The sequence below is a fragment of the Manis javanica genome, chromosome 18 (assembly GCF_040802235.1).
Source record: "Manis javanica isolate MJ-LG chromosome 18, MJ_LKY, whole genome shotgun sequence".
In the NCBI taxonomy this organism is placed as follows: Eukaryota; Metazoa; Chordata; class Mammalia; order Pholidota; family Manidae; genus Manis; species Manis javanica.
The window spans coordinates 23,169,229-23,187,341 of NC_133173.1; the positions used below are offsets into that span (position 1 = coordinate 23,169,229).

An 18,113-nucleotide genomic window follows, 5' to 3' on the forward strand; every position below is an offset into this window, starting at 1 on the left:
TTGTGGGGACCCCCTCACAGGACTTACTGTCCTGTTTCCCTAATATCCAGGACCCCACGCATGCACTGTGTGTGCGCTCTGGTGCTGATGGCTAGGGCTGGCTATTTAGCAGTCCTGGGCTCCCTCTCCCTCACTGCTCTGACTCCTCTCCTCCCACCCGGAGCTGGGCTGTGAGGCTCTTGGGTCCTGCCGGGCTGGGACTTGTATCTTACCCCCTTCGTGAGGCGCTGGGTTCTCACAGGTGTGGATGTAGTCTGGGTGTTGTCCTGTGTCTTCTGGTGTATCTTTTAGGAAGTTTTGTTTTTGTTGTATTTTCAAAAATAAATGTGGTTTTGGGAGGAGATTTCCACTGCTCTACTCACACCACCATCTTGGCTCTACCCCTGAATTTATTTTTTGGAGAACTGTCTGTTCAGCTCCTCTGCCCATTTCTTGATTGGATTATTTGCTTTTTGTTTGTTGAGGTGTGTGAGCTCTTTATATATTTTGGATGTCAACTCTTTGTCAGATCTGTCATTTATGAATATATTCTCCCATACTGTAGTGTACCTTTTTGTTCTATTGATGGTATCCTTTGCTGTACAGAAGCTTTTCTGTTTGGTATAGTCCCATGTGTTCATTTTTGCTTTTGTTTCCCTTGCCTGGGGAAATATGTTCATGAAGAAGTCACTCATGTTTATGTCCAAGAGATTTTTGCCCTTGTTTTTTTTAAACGTTTTAGGGTTTCATGACTTACATTCAGGTCTTTGATCCATTTGAAATTTACTTTTCAGTATTGGGTTAGATAATGATCTAGTTTTATTATCTTACATATACGTGTATAGTTTTGCCAACACCAATTGTTGAAGAGGCTGTGATTTCCCCATTGTATGTCCATGGCTCCTTTATCGTATAATAGACCATATATGTTTGGGTTAATGTCTGGATTCTCTATTCTGTTCCACCTGTCTGTGGGTCTGTTCTTGTTCCAGTACAAAATTGTCTTGCTTACTGTGGCTTTGTAGTAGAACTTGAACTTGGGTAGCGAGTTCCCTCCCACTTTATTCATCCTTCTCGGAATTGCTTTGTCTATTCGGCGTCTTAGGTGGTTCCTTCGAATTTTAGAACTATCTGTTCAAGTTCATTGAAGAATGCTGTTGGTAATTTGATAGGGAGTCCACTGAATCTGTAGATTACTTTGTACAGGATGGCCATTTTGACAATATTAATTCTTCCTAGCCAAGAGCATGGGATTAGTTTCCATTTGTTAGTGTCCTCTTTAAATTCTCTTAAAAGTGTCTTGTAGTTTTCAGGATATAGGTCTTTCATTTCCTTGGTTAGGTTTATTCCTAGGTATTTTATTCTTTTTGATGCAATTGTGAGTGGAGTTGCTTTCCTGGTTATGCTTTCTATTAGTTCATTGTTAGTGTATAGGAAAGCCACAGATTTCTGTGTATTAATTTTGTATCCTGCACCTTTGGTGTATTCCAATATTAGTTTCAGTAGTTTTGGAGTGTAGTCTTTAGGGTTTTTTATGTACAATATCATGTCATCTGCAAATAGTGATAGTTTGACTGTTTCTTTACCATTCTGGATTCCTTGTATTTCTTTGTTTTATCTAATTGCTGTGGCTAGGACCTACAGTATTATGTTGAATAACAGTGGAGAGAGTGGGCATGCCTGTCTTTTTCCCGATCTTAGAGGAATAGTTTTCAACTTATTGCCGTTCAGTATGATGTTGGTTGTTCGTTTATCATATATAGGCTTTATTACGTTAAGTTACTTGTCCTCTATACCCGTTTTGTTGAGAGTTTTTATCATGAATGGATGTTGAATTTTGTCAAATGCTTTTTCATCATCTATGGATATGGTCATGTGATTTTTGTCCTTTTTGTTTATGTGGTGGATGATGTTGATGGATTTTCGAATGTTGTACCTTCCTTGCATCCCTGAAATGAATCCCACTTGTTCATGGTGTATGATCCTCTTGGTGTATTTTTGAATTCAGTTTGCTAGTATTTTGTTGAGCATTTTTACATCTATGTTCATCAGGGATATTGGTCTGTAATTTTCTTTTTTGGTGGCGTCTTTGCCTGGTTTTGGTATTAGGGTGATGCTGTTTTCACAGAATAAGTTTGGGATTATTCTCTTCTCTTCTATGTTTTTAAAACTTTAAGGAGTATCCGTATTATGTCTTCTCTGTATGTCTGATAAAATTCTGCTGTAAATCTATCTGGCCTGTGGGTTTTGCTTTAGCATAGTGTTTTGATTACCGCTTCAATTTCATTGCTGGTAGTTGGTCTGTTTAGATATTGTGTTTCTTCCTTGGGCAGTCTTGGAAGGTTGTATTTTTCTAGGAAGTTGTCCATTTCTTCTAGGTTTTCTAGCTTGTTGGCATATTGGTTTTCATCGTATTCTCTAATAATTCTTTGTCTTCCTGTGGGGTCCGTCGTGATTTTTCCTTTGTCATTTTTGATTCTGCTAATGTGTGTTTATTCTCTTTTTGTGTTAATTATTCTGGCTAGAGTCTTATCTATGTTGTTTGTTTTCTCAAAGAACCAGCTCTTGGTTTAATTGATTTTTCTATTGTTTTATTCTTCTCAATATTATTTATTTCTTCTCTGATCTTTATTATGTCTCTCCTAATACTGAATTTAGCCCTCATTTTTTCTTCTTTTTCCAATTTCGATAATTGTGACTTTAGAATATTCATTTGGGATTGTTTTCCTTCTGTAAATATGCCTGGATTGCTATATACTTTCCTCTTAAAACTGCTTTCACTGTGTCCCACAGAAGTTGGTGCTTTGCGTTGTTGTTGTCATTTGTTGCCATATATTGCTTGATTTCTATTTTAATTTGGTAGTTGATCCATTGATTATTTAGGCACATGTTGTTAAGCCTCCATGTGCCTGTGAACCTGTTTGCTTTCTTTGTGCAATTTATTTCTATTTTTGTACCTGTGTGGCCTGAGAAGTTGGTTGGTAGAATTTCAAGCTGGAAGAATATCCGATAAAGGGTTTAATGTGCAAAATATATAAGGAAGTCCTACACCCTCACCACCCAAAGAGTAAATAATGTGAAAAATTGGCCGAGTATATTAACAGGCAATCCCCCCCAAAAAAATTGTATAAGTTCAAGAGGCACATGGAAAGATGCTGCTCATCGATGATTATCAGGCAAATGCAAATTGAAACCACAGTCAGATATCATCTCACACCAGTTAGGAAGGCATACATCTGAAAGAGAAGGAACAACAAATGCTGGACAGCATGTGGGGAAAGGGAACCCTCCTACACTGTTGGTGGCAATGTAAAGTAGTCCAGCCATTGAGGAAAGCAATATGGAGGTTCCTCAAAAATGTAAAAATGGAAATACCATTTGACCTGGGATTTCCACTCCTAGGAATTTACCCAAAGAGAACAAGATCCTAGATTCCAAAAGACATATGCACCCCTATGTTTATCACAGCACTACTTACAATAGCCAAGATATGGAAGCAAGCTAAGTGTCTATCCGTAGATATATTGATAAAAACGTGGTACATATACAAAATGGAATATTATTCAGCCTTAAGAGGATAACAAGTCCTACTATTTGCAACAACATGAATGGAGCTAGAGGGTATTATGCTCAGTGAAATAAGCCAGGTGGAGAAAGACAAGTACCAAATGATTTTCCTAATTTGTGGAGTATAACAAGAAAATAAAACTGAAGGAACAAAACAGTAGCAGTCTCACAGAGTCCAAGAAGGGAATCGTGGTTATGAAAGGGAGGGTTGAGTGATGTCGGGTTAGGATGGAGATAGAAGGGATTTGAGGGGCATTATGATTGGCACACATGTTTTGTGTGTGGGTCATGGGGAATGCAGTGTAGTGTAGAGAATACAAGCAGTGACTGTGACATGTTCGCTGATGGACAGTGACTGCAGTGTGGTGTGTGGGCGAGCTGATAATATGGTTGAATGTTGTAACCAAATGTTGGTCATGTGAAACCTTCATAAGAGTGTATATCAATGATACTTTAATAAAAGAAAGTGTATAATTGACCGACAAATCACACAAAAAAGTCAGCATCCTTTTGTGATAAAAGATTTTAAGAAAATTGGTATAAGAGGGAACATATCTCACCATAATAAAGGCCATATTTCGAAACCCACATCTAATAGTGTACTCAATAGTAAATGTTTGAAAGCTTTTCCTCTAAGATAGGAATGTGACAAGGGTGCATATTCTCACCACTTGTTTTAAACATGGTACTGGAAGTCCTGGCCTGCAGCATCAGACAAGAAAATTAAAAGGCATCCAAAGCAGAAATGATGTGTGCCAATGTTTTGATCTTATAAGCAGAAAATCCCAAAGAAACCACCAAAATCCTGTTAGATGTGTTCTGTGAATTTGGTAAAGTTGCAGGATATGATTATGTCAATATACAGAAATGAGTTGCATTTCTCTGTTATTAACAAAACATCTGAAAAAGAAAATCCCATTCACAGTAGTATCAACAAAATACAACACTTAGGAATGTCAACCAAGGACATGATACATCTTTGTAATGAAAACTATAAGATTTTCACGAAAAGCTTGAAGACGACACAGGCAAATGAAAAGATATCCTGTATTTGCGGATCAGAAGAATTAGTATTAACTGTCATACTACCCATCTACTGATTTGATGTAATTATTACCAAAATTCCAATGGCATTTTTCACAGATAAAAGAGAAAAAATCCTAAAATTTTATTGGAAACACAAAATCTCCCACTATCCAAAGCAATCCCAAGAAAGAAGAACAAAGCTGGAGGCAACACACTTCCTGACTTGAAACTATAATATAAAGGTATAGTAATTGCAGCTGTATGGCATTGGCATAAATATAGACAAATACACCAGTGGAATAGAATTGAAAGCCCAGAAATCTTCAGATGTTAATGGTCAACTGCTATTTCAGAAGGGAAACTATTTGAGACATGTTTTGAAAAATTGGATAACCATATGCACAGTAATGAAATTGGACTCCATCTTACACCACTCACAAAGTTTAATTCAAAATGTACTAAAGACTTAAACATAAGACCCGGTACTGTAAAACTCCTAGAAGAAAACATAGGGGGAAAAGCTCCTTGACATTGGTCTTGGCAATGATTTTTTGATGTGATATCAAAAGCACTACCATCAAAAGCAAAAATAAGCAAATGGGATGTCATCAAACTAAAATCTTCTGCACAGCAAAGGAAACCACAAAATGAAAAGACAACCTATGGGATGGGTGTAGATAATTCAAGTCATATATTTAATAAGGGTTTTAATATCCAAAATATACAAAGAAAGCAATATAGGTTGATTTCTTTAATTTGGGTTTCTTTAACTTGGATTTAATATCCAAAATGTGTAGAAATCAATAGCAAAAGGGCGGAGAATCTGAATATACATTTTTCCAAAGAAGACATATGAATGGCCAACAGGTACAAAACAGTGCCTGACATCACTAAATATCAGGGAAATTCAATCAAAACTATGATGAAATCACCTCCCACCTACTAGAATGGCTGTCACCAGGAGGATGGATGAGAGGGAACAAGTGTTGAGGATGAAGTGGAGAAGGGGGAACGTTTGTTCACTGTTTGTAGGAATGTAAATTGGTGCTTCCAGTATGAAAAACAGTATGGAGGTTCCTTAAAATATTAAAAATGAAACTAACATATGACCCAGCAATACTACTTCTGGGGCATATACCTAAAGGAAATGTAAAGAAAATCTGGAAGATATACCTGCACTCCCATATTCGTTGCAGCATTATTCACAACCGCCAAGATCTGGAAACAACCTGTGTCTGCCAGTGAATGAATGAATAAAAAGATGTGGCATACACATGCTCACAGACACACTGGAGTATTGTTCAACCATGGAAAAGAAGGAAGTCATGCGATTTGTGAGAACCTGGATAAACCTTCAGGGCATTATGCTGAGTGAAATAAGTCATACAGAGAAAAACAAATACTGTATGGTCACACTGGTATGTGGAATCTAAAAGAGCCTAATTCATAGAAACAGAGAATAGAGTGGTGGTTATCAGGGGCTGGGAATTTTGGGCGTTGGTTGGTGAAAGGATACAAACTCAGTTATAAAGTGAGTAAGTTCTAGGGATATAATGTGCAGTCTGATGATTATAGTTAACAGTACTGTATTGTATAATTGAAAGTTGCCAAAAGAGTAGATCTGAAATGTTCTCACTATAATAAAGAAGTGGTAATTATGTGACATGATGTAAGTGTTTAAACTATCTTTGGTGGCAGTCATTTTGCAATAAGTAAGTGTATCAAATCACATTGTATACCTTAAATTTACACAATGTTTTATGTCAGTTACACCTAAATAAAGCTGGAAAAGAAAAGAAAAAGTCAACTGACAAAATGTTAGAAAAGTTTTCAAATTATATTTAGACTATATAAAAACACAACTCATCAAAAAAAAAAGACAGATAACCCAGTTTCAAAATGGGCAAAAGATCTGAGTACACATTCCTTCAAAGAAGATACGCAAATAACCCATAAACATGAAATACTGCACATCATTAATCAAAAGGGAAATGAACATCAAAACCACAATTACATACCATTTTACACCCACTAGCATTGCTGTTTTCAAAGAGGACATTAACAGGTGTGGACAAGGACTTGGCATAAATGGGACCCTAATACAATTCTGGTGGGAATGCAAACTGGTGCAGCTGCTTAGGAAAACAGCCTAGCAATTCCTCAAACCTTTAAACACAGAGTGACCATATGATCTAGCCAATCCATGAGTACGTAAATACCCAAGAGAAGTAAAAACTTAAGTCTATACAAAGAATTGCACACAAATGTCCATAGCAGCATTTTTCATAACAATGTGGAAACAACCCAAATGTTCATTCATTAACTGATAAAGGAACAGATGGTGTATCCATACACTGGAATATTTTAGAAAATAAAATAAGTGAAATACTCATATATATTATAATGTAGATGAGCCCTGACAATAAGCCATGCACAAAAGACTACATGTTGTTTAATTCCATTTAAATGAAATGTCCTGAATACTGATATATATAGAGACAGAAAGTAGATAATTGGTTGCTTAGGGATGAGCATGTGGGGCCGAGAGAGGTGCATGAGGGCAAAGGGGTCCTGAGAAGTTTCTTATGTTACAATAAAACTTCTAAAATTTATTGTGATGACAGATGCACAATTCTTTGAATCTACTAAAAGCCATTAAATATATACTTTAAATGAATGAATTTTATATATGTTAATCTAAGTAAGGCTGTAAAAAAAAAGGAAAGGAGGAAGTTAGGAAGGAAGGAAATAGAAAGGGTTTTCATTTCAAACTAGTACAACCTTTCAGAAGGGACAATGACAGTGGGTATCTAGAATCATCCAAGTATTTTTTTATCTTTAATCCAGAGTCTTGCTTGGAAAATTTAATCTTAGAAAACAACTAGGGAAAAAGTATTTTTTATTATAGCTGTATGTAGCAATATAAGTGTCAAACAATATTGAATAGATATTAAAAATCCAGTTTCATAACAGATGGTAGTTTAGTAAACAAAATCCCATTTATTGAGCTCCATGTGCAAGGAGCTATACTAAATATTTTCACATATGAAATATAGTAAACTTCGTGACAAGCAAGTGGATGAGGGGGCAATCCCAGCATGATGGAGTCCTGTGTGTGCAGTGTGGGAGAAGATGATGTGGGTCTGAGTGGCACTGAGGAGTGTTTGATAGCATGGAGGAGGGTTGTCATTTTTTTATTTTAAATAACCTTTCATGTTATGACTTTGTGATAAAATATGGGTAAGACGAAGACAGTGTTTTGGTATTTGGCATTCATTCAGTATGATACAAGATACTGTCTAAAAGAGGAAAGATAGAAATCCTTTGGAAGATTGCCTTCACTTTTTCTTTAGCAACCTGGTAATAACACAGTTGACCTTTGAACAAGACAGGTTTGAACTGCACAGGTCCATTTATATGCAGATTTTTTTCAATAAATATGGAACTTTTTTGGAGATCTGTGACAACTTGAAAAAACATTTTCTTTCCTCTAGAAACATTTACTTACTTGTGATAATACAGTATATGATGCATATAACACACAACATATGTTAGTTGACAGTATGTTTTGGTAAGGCTTCCAGTCAACAGTAGGCTATTAATAGTTAAATTTTGGGGGGGTCAAAAATCATATGTGGATTTTCAACTGCACAGGGAGTCAGCACCCCTAACTCCTGCATTATGCAAGGTTCAGCTATGTTCCACCAAGTATTAATGCTGTGATTTGAAAAAGGTTTATAGCTACCACTGTCTTGGAAATGCAGCATCGATTTCTTTAAAGATTTGTCTTAGAAAATACTATCTGAATCATATAGATACATATATTCATTCCTTGCTCCAAGTAAGTATGTAAGTGGAAAGTGAACATACTCTAAAAAGATTGCCCTTTAGATCTCTCAAGGCTAATATATTTATATGCACTTCTAAGTTTAAAAAAAAGTCTGACTTTTCTTTTACCTGTAAAATTAGTGCACAGTTTCCACTATAAAACATCACAACTTTGGCAAATATGTCATGATAAGTTGCTCTCTTTGAAAGTTAATTTGATTTTATGCATCAACACCAATACAAGAAAATTTCTAATTAATCAAGTAAATCTCTGAATTTTACTAAACCCAAACTTCTAACCCCACAGCGTTTTTTCCTTAAATGAAATTTCCCATGGTATATGTTTATTTTTCATACACCTATAACAAAATACACATGACATAAAATATACCATCAACCGTTTTTAAGTGTGCTGTTCAGTGGTTTCAAATATGTTCATAATGTACGGTCATTACCACCATTCATCTCTATAGCTCTCTTTACCTTGTAAAACTGACACTCTCTACCCATTAAGCACTAATTCCCCAAAACTCCTTCCCCAGACACTAGCAAACATCATTCTACTTTCTATCTCTATGAATTTGACTACTCTAGGTGCTTATTATACAAGTGGAATCATACAGTATTTGTCTTTTGTGACTGCTTATTTCCCTGAGCATAATGTGTCCAGGTTCATCCATGGTGTAGCATGTATCAGAATCCCCTTCCTTTCTTAAGACTGACACTTTGCCATTGTGTGTACTGACCACATTTTGGATATCCATCCATCCATTGATGGACACTTGGGTTCATCCATCTTTTTGCTATTGTAAAAAAAATGCTGCTATCAACACAGGTGTAAAATTCGCTCTCTGAGTCCCTGCTTTAAATTCTACAGCACATTTTTTGTTCGTTGCCATTACTGTAAGTTTTTAAGGTAGTTAATTGACTTTCTCTTGGCATTCGATTTCTTTATCCCTCTTTCCATTGCCTTTTCTTCATCACACTTCTCCCCGCTCTATCCTTCCATTCCAGCCCTTCTCCCAGCCCTCACTGCTCCTCTGTGTTATTATAACTCTGATGCCAGCCAGCATGTAACTTGTGCCTCCCTTCCAGGCAAGCTTTCAGGTAGCTATGCAATCAGTTTTGCTGACCATTTGACCATTTAACTGAGGGAATAGCATATTTTTTTCTGTTAAGGGACAGATAAATAAAATAAAAAAATATTTTAGGCTTTGTGGGCTCGACCCTACCATTGCAGTGGAAAGTAACCACAGACCAGACTAAATGCAGGAACATGACTAGGATCCAATGAGATATTATTTACAAAAGAGGTAGAGGACTGGACTGGGCCTGTGGTCTATAGTGTGCTGACTCCTGATTTAAGTCAAAGAGCCTTCAAATGCTTTTCATTTAATCTCAGGTCAGAAATCAGGCTACAGTTACTTAGGCCAGGAAGAGTGAGAGGAGAAAGGGTTTGAGCTTGGTAGTTGGTCATTTCCTGCTGGGGAGGTAGATGTTCTGCCCCATTCCAGCCACCATGGTATTATCCATTGCTAGCTGCAGAGGGGAAGGCAAGGACTAATTATCGAAGAGGCAAATAGTTGCCCACATCCTGTCTTAGTATGTCTTTCAATGACACAATACTGTGTTGGCACTAGCTTCTCTAAACTTGGTGCTCTAACGTCTGCCCCACATGCACATGGCAGCCAACCTTGTTCTGCACGATCCAGTGACAGCTACCTTGCTTTGTCCTGCCTAGCTTGTCGTCCCTGCAGCAGGTGGGCATGCTTTCCTAATGCAAACCAACCAGTCCAGATCCCACCCCAACCACCTCCTTTACGAGACTCACATTCTGAGTTGCCATCCTGTCCCTAATCTCCCCTGGGGCAGGGACCATACAACTAGGGACATGCCCGAGAGTCTTGAAATTAAATTAGCCAGTCCCAACCCTGTGTATCCTGTCCCACTAGTTCCTTCCCACAGAAATGACAACAAAGGCTCGTACCTCTGTTCCCCTGCACCCTGCCTCCTGACCTGCTGGTGCTTCATCGTGTGGCCCTGCATGGTGTGTTGACGGTGTGCATGTGTGTTCTCTTAAGGGCCAGATAAATAAAATAAAAAAATATTTATTTGAGACCTATGAGCAATCAACAGTCTTTTTAATGACAGTTGTTTCCTGATCTATTAGCCTTACTATAATTCAGATTTTCTATTAATACACTCTATTTTTTATTACTATTTCATAGTACTGCTTAATTTGTCCTCTGGTATTTTGGAGTGGAAGTGGATGAGCTGGGCTCACGGTCCAGGCTCATTTCTGTTCCCCTGCTTTCAGGCAGAGGCAGCTCCTTCCCGCCCTGGCATGGCCTGCCCATTATCCCAGGCCACCCCAGGCCCACCTCTTGCTCTGAGAGCCTCCCACTGCCCTGTGCAGCTACGTGGAGCCCCTCAATTTGACACCCCACTGAGTATTCTTATTTGTTGGTTCTCTCAAGGATGCTGCTTATTCCTCCAGCTACACCCTGGGGTCTCCTCAAGGGCCAGACTGTTGAGGGACAGAAGGAAAAAGTGGTGTAAGGGAAAAGGGGAGCTTTGGCTTTAGGGGTATGGAATCATATGGTTTCACCTCTTCTCTGCTTTGGAGCCTTGGGTCCAATACTAACCTCATCTGAGGCTCAGTTTCTTCATCTGTAAAATGAAGATTAAAAAAGAAATAATACAGTATGTGCCCTGTTTGCCATCCCTGTGGATGTCCATGTTCCCTATGTGCCAAAGGGAGACAACAGCAAAGTGACAATGACCAGTTCCATGAACTAACAAAACCCAAGTATTCCAATTCAAACTGTACACTGATGCTATACAGGGAAATAGACAAAAAACATATTAACAGCCTTAATATTATAAGTATTTTATAAGGAATACTTTTTTTGCATTAAAAAAGTAATGTGAGGACAAGCCAAGATGGCAGTATGAGTAGGGCAGTGGAAATCTCCTCCCAAAACCATATATATTTTTGAAAATACAACAAATACAACTATACCTAAAAGATCAGAAGATACAGGACAACAGCCAGGCTACATCCACACCTGCGAGAACCCAGTGCCTCGCGAAGCGGGTAAGATACAAGCTGCGGCCCAGCGGGACCTGAGTGCCCCTCACCCCAGCTCCCGGTGGGAGGAGAGGAGTCGGAGCGGGAAGGGAGAGGGAGCCCAGGACTGCTGAACACCGAGCCCTAGTCATCTGCACTGGGAGTGCACATAGTGCATGGTGTGCTGGATATTAGAGAAACAGAACAGTAAAACCTGCGAGTGGGTGCCCACAGCCGGCACCCCTGCGACAAAAGAAAAGTGAGTGCTTTTTGAAAGTCTTAAAGGGACAGGAGCATCACAGCTGGACGGAAGCATCCCTGCACACTCAGCCCAGCAGCTGGGAATCTCGGGGAACTTCAGGCGCCCTAAGCCCCCAGGCAGCAGCACAGCTCAGAGGCCCCTCACAGTGATAAACAGCCTCCCACCCATTCCCCCACTGGCACAGACCCGCCATAGCGGAGTAGCAGCCTGAGAGCAGCCACACCCACAGCAGCCATGCAGAGCTTCTTCCACAGCAGCTGGGCAAGAATCAGAGATCCTGTCGGTGCACAGCTGCCCAGAAAAGCCACTAGGGGTCGCCGTTCTCTCAGGAAGTGAAGGCAACAGGCAAGCAGGAAGGGATATTGTTCTCTGAGCTGACACATGTGCCAACTGCCCATGACTACCTCAATCGCCATGAAAAGGCAGAAGAATCTGATCCAGACCAGAATGACACAGACATTCCCGGAGAGGGAACCTCAGGAGATAGATTTAACCAATCTTTCTGAAAAAAAATTCAAAGTAAAGGTCATAACCATGCTGATGGGGCTGCAGAGAAATATGCAAGAGCAAAGGAGGGAAAATACAGAAATGAAACAATCTCTGGAATGACTTAAAAGCAGAATAGATGAGGTGCAAGAGGCTGTTAATGGAATAGAAATCAGAGAACAGGAATGTAGAGAAGCTGAGGCATAGAGAGATAAAAGGATCTCCAGGAATGAAAGAATATTAAGAGAACTGTGTGACCAATCAAAATGGAACAATATCCGCATCATACGGATACCAGAAGAAGAAGAGAGTAAAAGGGATAGAAAGTGTATTTGAAGAAATAATTGCTGAAAACTTCCCCAAACTGGGGGAGGAAATAGTCTCTCAGAACACGGAAGCCCACAGAATTCGGAAAAGAAGGGACACAAGGAAGACAACACCAAGACACATAGTAATTAAAATGGCAAAGATCAAGCACAAGGACAGAGTATTCAGCCACAGAGAGAAAAAAGGTCACTTACAAAGGAAAACCCATCAGGCTATCATCAGACTTCTCAACAGAAACCTTACAGGCCAGAAGAGAAAGGCATGATATATTTAATGCAATGAAACAGAAGGGCCTTGATCCAAGGATACTGTATCCAGCACAATTATCATTCAAATATGGAGGGATTAAACAATTCCCAGACAAGCAAAAGTTGAGAGAATTTGCCTCCCACAAACCACCTCTACAGGGTATTTTAGAGGGACTGCTCTAGATGGAAGCACTCCTAAGGCTAAATAGATGTCACCAGAGAAAATAAAATCACAGTAAAGAAAGCAGATCAACCAAATACTAACTAAAGGCAAAAAATAAAATCAACTACCCACAAAAGCAGTCAAAGGAAACACAAAAGGGCACAGAATAAAACACCTAACATATATAGGATGGAGGAGGAATAAGAAGGGAGAGAAATAAAGAATCATCAGATTGTGTTTATAATAGCTGAATAAGCAAGTTAAGTTAGTAAGATAGTAAAGAAGCTAACCTTGAACCTTTGGTAACCACGAATCTAAAGCCTGCAATGGCAATAAGTACATATCTTTCAATAATCCCATGAAATGTAAATGGACTCAGTGCACCAATTAAGACACAGAGTAAAAGAATGGATAAAAAAGCAAGATCCATCTATATGCTGCTTACAAGAGACTCACCTCAAACCCAAAGAAATGCACAGACTAAAAGTCAAGGCATGGAAAAAGATATTACATGCAAACAACAGGGAGAAAAAAGCAGGTGTTGCAGTACTAGTATCAGTCAAATTAGACTTCAAAACAAAGAAAGTAATGAGATAAAGAAGGATACTACATAATGATAAAGGGGTCAGTCCAACAACAGGATATAACCCTTATAAATATATGTCTACCTAATACAGGAGCACCAACTATCTGAAACAAATACTAACAGAATTAATCTTCACAATAGACCATATAATAGGCCACAAAAAGAGCCTCAGTAAATTAAAAAAGATTGAAATTCTACCAACCAACTTCTCAGATCACAAAGGTATAAAACTAGAAATAAATTGTACAAAGAAAGCAAAAAGGCTCACAAACACATGGAGGCTTAACACCATGCTCCTAAATAATCAAAGGATCAACAACCACATCAAAATTGAGATCACGCAATATATGGAAACAAATGACAACAACAATGCAAAGCACCAACTTCTGTGGGATGCAGAGAAAGCAGTTCTAAGTGGAAAGTATACAGCAGTCCAGGCATATTTAAAAAAGGAAGAACAATCCCAAATGAATAGTCTAAAGTCACAATTATCAAAATTGGAAAAAGAAGAACAAATGAGGCCTAAAGTTAGCAGAAGGAGGTACATAATAAAGATCAGAGAAGAAATAAGTAAAATTGAGAAGAATAAAACAATAGAAAAAAATAAATGAAACCAAGAGCTGGTTCTTTGAGAAAATAAACAAATTAGATAAGCCACTAGCCAGACCTCTTAAGAGAAAAAGAGAATCAACACACATCAACAGAATCAGAAACGAGAAAGGAAAAATCACAACGGACCCCACAGAAATACAAAAAACTATTAGAGAATACGATGAAAACCTATATGCTAACAAGCTGGAAAACCTAGAAGAAATGGAAAACTTTTCTAGAAAAATACAACCTTCCAAGACTGAGCAAGGAAGAAACAGAAAATCTAAACAGACCAATTACCAGCAACAAAATTGAAGTGGTAATCAAAAAACTACCCAAGAGCAAAACCCCCAGGCCATATGGATTTACCGCAGAATTTTATCAGACATACAGAGAAGACATAATACCCATTCTCATTAAAGTTTTCCAAAAAATAGAAGTGGAAGAAATACTCCCAAACTTATTCTATGAAGCCAGCATCACCCTAATACCAAAACAAGGCAAAGACACCGCAAAAAAAGAAAACTACAGGCCAATATCCCTGATGAACATAGATGCAAAAATACGCAACAAAATATTAGCAAACCAAATTCAAAAATACATCAAGAGAATCTTACACCATGACCAAGTGGGATTCATCCCATGGATGCAAGGATGGTAGAACATTTGAAAATCCATCAACATCATCCACCACATAAACAAAAAGGACAAAAACCACATGATCATCTCCACAGATGCTGAAAAAGCATTCGACAATATTCAACATCCATTCATGATAAAACTCAACAAAATGGGTATAGAGGGCAAGTACCTCAACATAATAAAGGCCACATATGATAAACCCACAGTCAACATCATACATAACAGCAAGAAGCTGAAAGCTTTTCCTCTAAGATCGGGAACAAGACAGGCATGCCCTCTCTCCCCACTGTTATTCAACATAGTACTGGAGGTCCTAGCCACAGCAATTAGACAAAACAAAGAAATGCAAGGAATCCAGACTGGTAAAGAAGAAGTCAAACTGTCACTATTTGCAGATGACATGATATTGTACATAAAAAACCCTAAAGACTACACTCCAAAACTACTAAAACTAATATCGGAATTCAGCAAAATTGCAGGATACAAAATTAATACACAGAAATCTGTGGCTTTCCTATACACTAACAGTGAACTAACAGAAAGAGAAATCAGGAATACAACTCCACTCACAATTGCATCAAAAAGAACAATATACCTGCGAATGAACCAAACCAAGGAAGTGAACAACCTATACCCTGAAAATTATAAGACACTCTTAAGAGAAATTAAGGAGGACACTAACAAATGGAAACTCAGCCCATGCTCTTAGCTAGGAAGAATTAATATCGTCAAAATGGCCATCCTGCCCAAAGCAATCTATAGATTCAGTGCAATCCCTATCAAATTATGAACAGCACTTTTCAACAAACTGGAACAAATAGTTCAAAAATTCATATGGAACCACCTAAGTGCCTGAATAGTAAAAGTAATCCCAAGTGGAAGAATAAAGTGTGGGCGATCTCGCTCCCCAACTTCAAGCTCAACTACAAAGCCAGAGTAATCAAGACAATTTGGTACTGGCACAAGAACAGAGCCACAGACCAGTGGAACAGAATAGAGACTCCAGACATTAACCCAAACTTGTATGGTCAATATATATACGGTCAAGGAGCCATGGACATACAGTGGGGAAATGACAGCCTCTTCAACAGCTGGTGTTGGCTAAACTGGACAGGTGTATGTAAGAGAATGAAATTGAATCACTAACCCTGTGAACAAAAGTAAATTGAAATGGATCAGAGACCTGAATGTAAGTCATGAAACCATAAAACTCTTAGAAAAAAACATAGGCAAAAATCTCTTGGACATAAACATGAACAACTTCTTTGGGAACATATCTCCCTGGGCAAGGGAAACAAAAGCAAAATGAACAAGTGGGACTACATCAAGATGAAAAGCTTCTGTACAGCAAAGGACACCATCAATAGAACAAAAAGGCATCCTACAGTATGGGAGAATATATTCATAAATGATAGATCCGATAAAGGGTTGACATCCAAAATATATAAAGAGCTCATGCACCTCAACAAATAAAAAGCAAATAATTCAATTAAAAAATGGGCAGAGGAGCTGAACACACAGTTCTCCAAAGAAGAAATTAAGATGGCTGACAGACACATGAAACGATGCTCCACATCGCTAGTCACCAGAGAAATCAAATTAAAACCACAATGAGATATCACCTCAGACCAGAAGGATCTCCACCATCCAGAAGCCAAACAAACAAATATTGGCGAGGTTGTGGAGAAAGGGGGACCCTCCTACACTGCTGGTGGTAATGTAAATTAGTTCAGCCATTGTGGAAAGCAGTATGGAGGTCCCTCAAAAAGCTCAAAATAGAAATACCATTTTACCCAGGAATTCCACTTCTAGGAATTCACCCTAAGAATGCAGCAGCCCAATTTGAAAAAGACAGATGCACCCCTATGTCTATTGCAGCAGTATTTACAATAGCCAAGAAATAGAAGCAACCTAAGTGTCCATCAGTATATGAATGGATCAAGAAGATGTGGTATATATACACAATGGAATATTATTCAGCTGTAAGAAGAAAACGAATCCTACCATTTCCAACAGCATGGATGGAGCTAGTGAGTATTATGCTCAGTGAAATAAGCCAGCAGATTAAGACAAGTAGCAAATGATTTCACTCATATGTGGTATATAAGAACAATGAAAAAACTGAAGGAACAAAGCAGTAGCAGAATCACAGAACCCAAGAATGGACCAACAGTTACCAAAGGAAAAGGGACTGGGGAGGATGGGTGGGAAGGGAGGGATAAAGGTGTGGAAAATAAAGGGTGCATTATGATTAGCATGTATAATGTGGGGGTGTCATGGGGAGGGCTGTGCAACACTGAGAAGAGAAGTAGTGATTCTACAGAATCTTGCTATGCTGATTGACAGTGAGTGTAATGGGAGTTGTTGCGGGGACTTGGTGAAGGCGTGAGCCTAATAAACATAATGTTCCTCATGTAATTGTAGATAAATGACACCAAAAAAAAATAATGTGGCAACATTTTTTAAAGTTTTGGGTGTTAGAGAAAAAAATCCATCACCCACACTCCCCTCATAATGCATTACTGTTATTGAAAACCAGAAAACCTGGACTGGATTGCTGACAGAAGAACCAAGCAGCACTTGGAGGTCTTGGAGGGCTGAGGTTTGTTGAACACCTGCGGGCTCAGAGGAGAGTGATCTCCAAAGGTGTGAGCCCTGAGTACAGCAGGACCATTCCTTTTATGTATCTAGTAGAAAAGTAAGGGGGGAGTCCACACTCAGGCACCGCTGCAGTGGGAGCTATTAGGTCACTGTACATGTATTCAGGATGCTAGTTATATTTTAATCCATTTCTGTAAAGGTTACCCAGATACTGTATTGTAAACTAATGGACTTCCATGACTGTGATTAACAAGCAACTGTATACCACTGAGTCCTGGTTGGGGGTGGGATACATTGTTACATTGTTTCAATGCCAAGCACCCAAGCCCCTGTGATTCCTCCACATTCCTGAAGCTTTAACAGAAACCCTGTTTCCTTTCTTGGCTTTCTTGGCTCCCCACCACACCTGCCAAGAGGGAGAGGGATTTGAGAACTTCCTGAGTATTTCCTCATCATTAGCATTAGCATTTTGATGTTTTCTTGTTTGTGCATTTTCTCAATTTATTTTAACTTTAGTTCATGATTATGAATTACTGTTAATTATTATAACAGTTGTCATATCCTACTTTACATTTAACATGTTTTTTTAATGTTCCCTTTTAAAATTAAGCAATGTTTTTATTTTTGATCAATCATAAAACTTTTTCTACTCTCGTATATTTTCTATCTACTGAAATAATATATTGCAGTGTGAGTTGAGTCATTAGCTATGTACTGTTTCTGCATGAATTGATATG

At 38.5% G+C, this 18,113-nt stretch overlaps 1 protein-coding gene across 1 annotated transcript in view; it reads left to right on the forward strand.

Annotated features, from left to right (window-relative positions):
* The window catches only part of NIPA1 (NIPA magnesium transporter 1), a 115,647-nt gene that overhangs the window by 88,247 nt on the left and 9,287 nt on the right, over positions 1 to 18,113 (forward strand). The gene's annotated exons all lie outside the window — the stretch shown is intronic.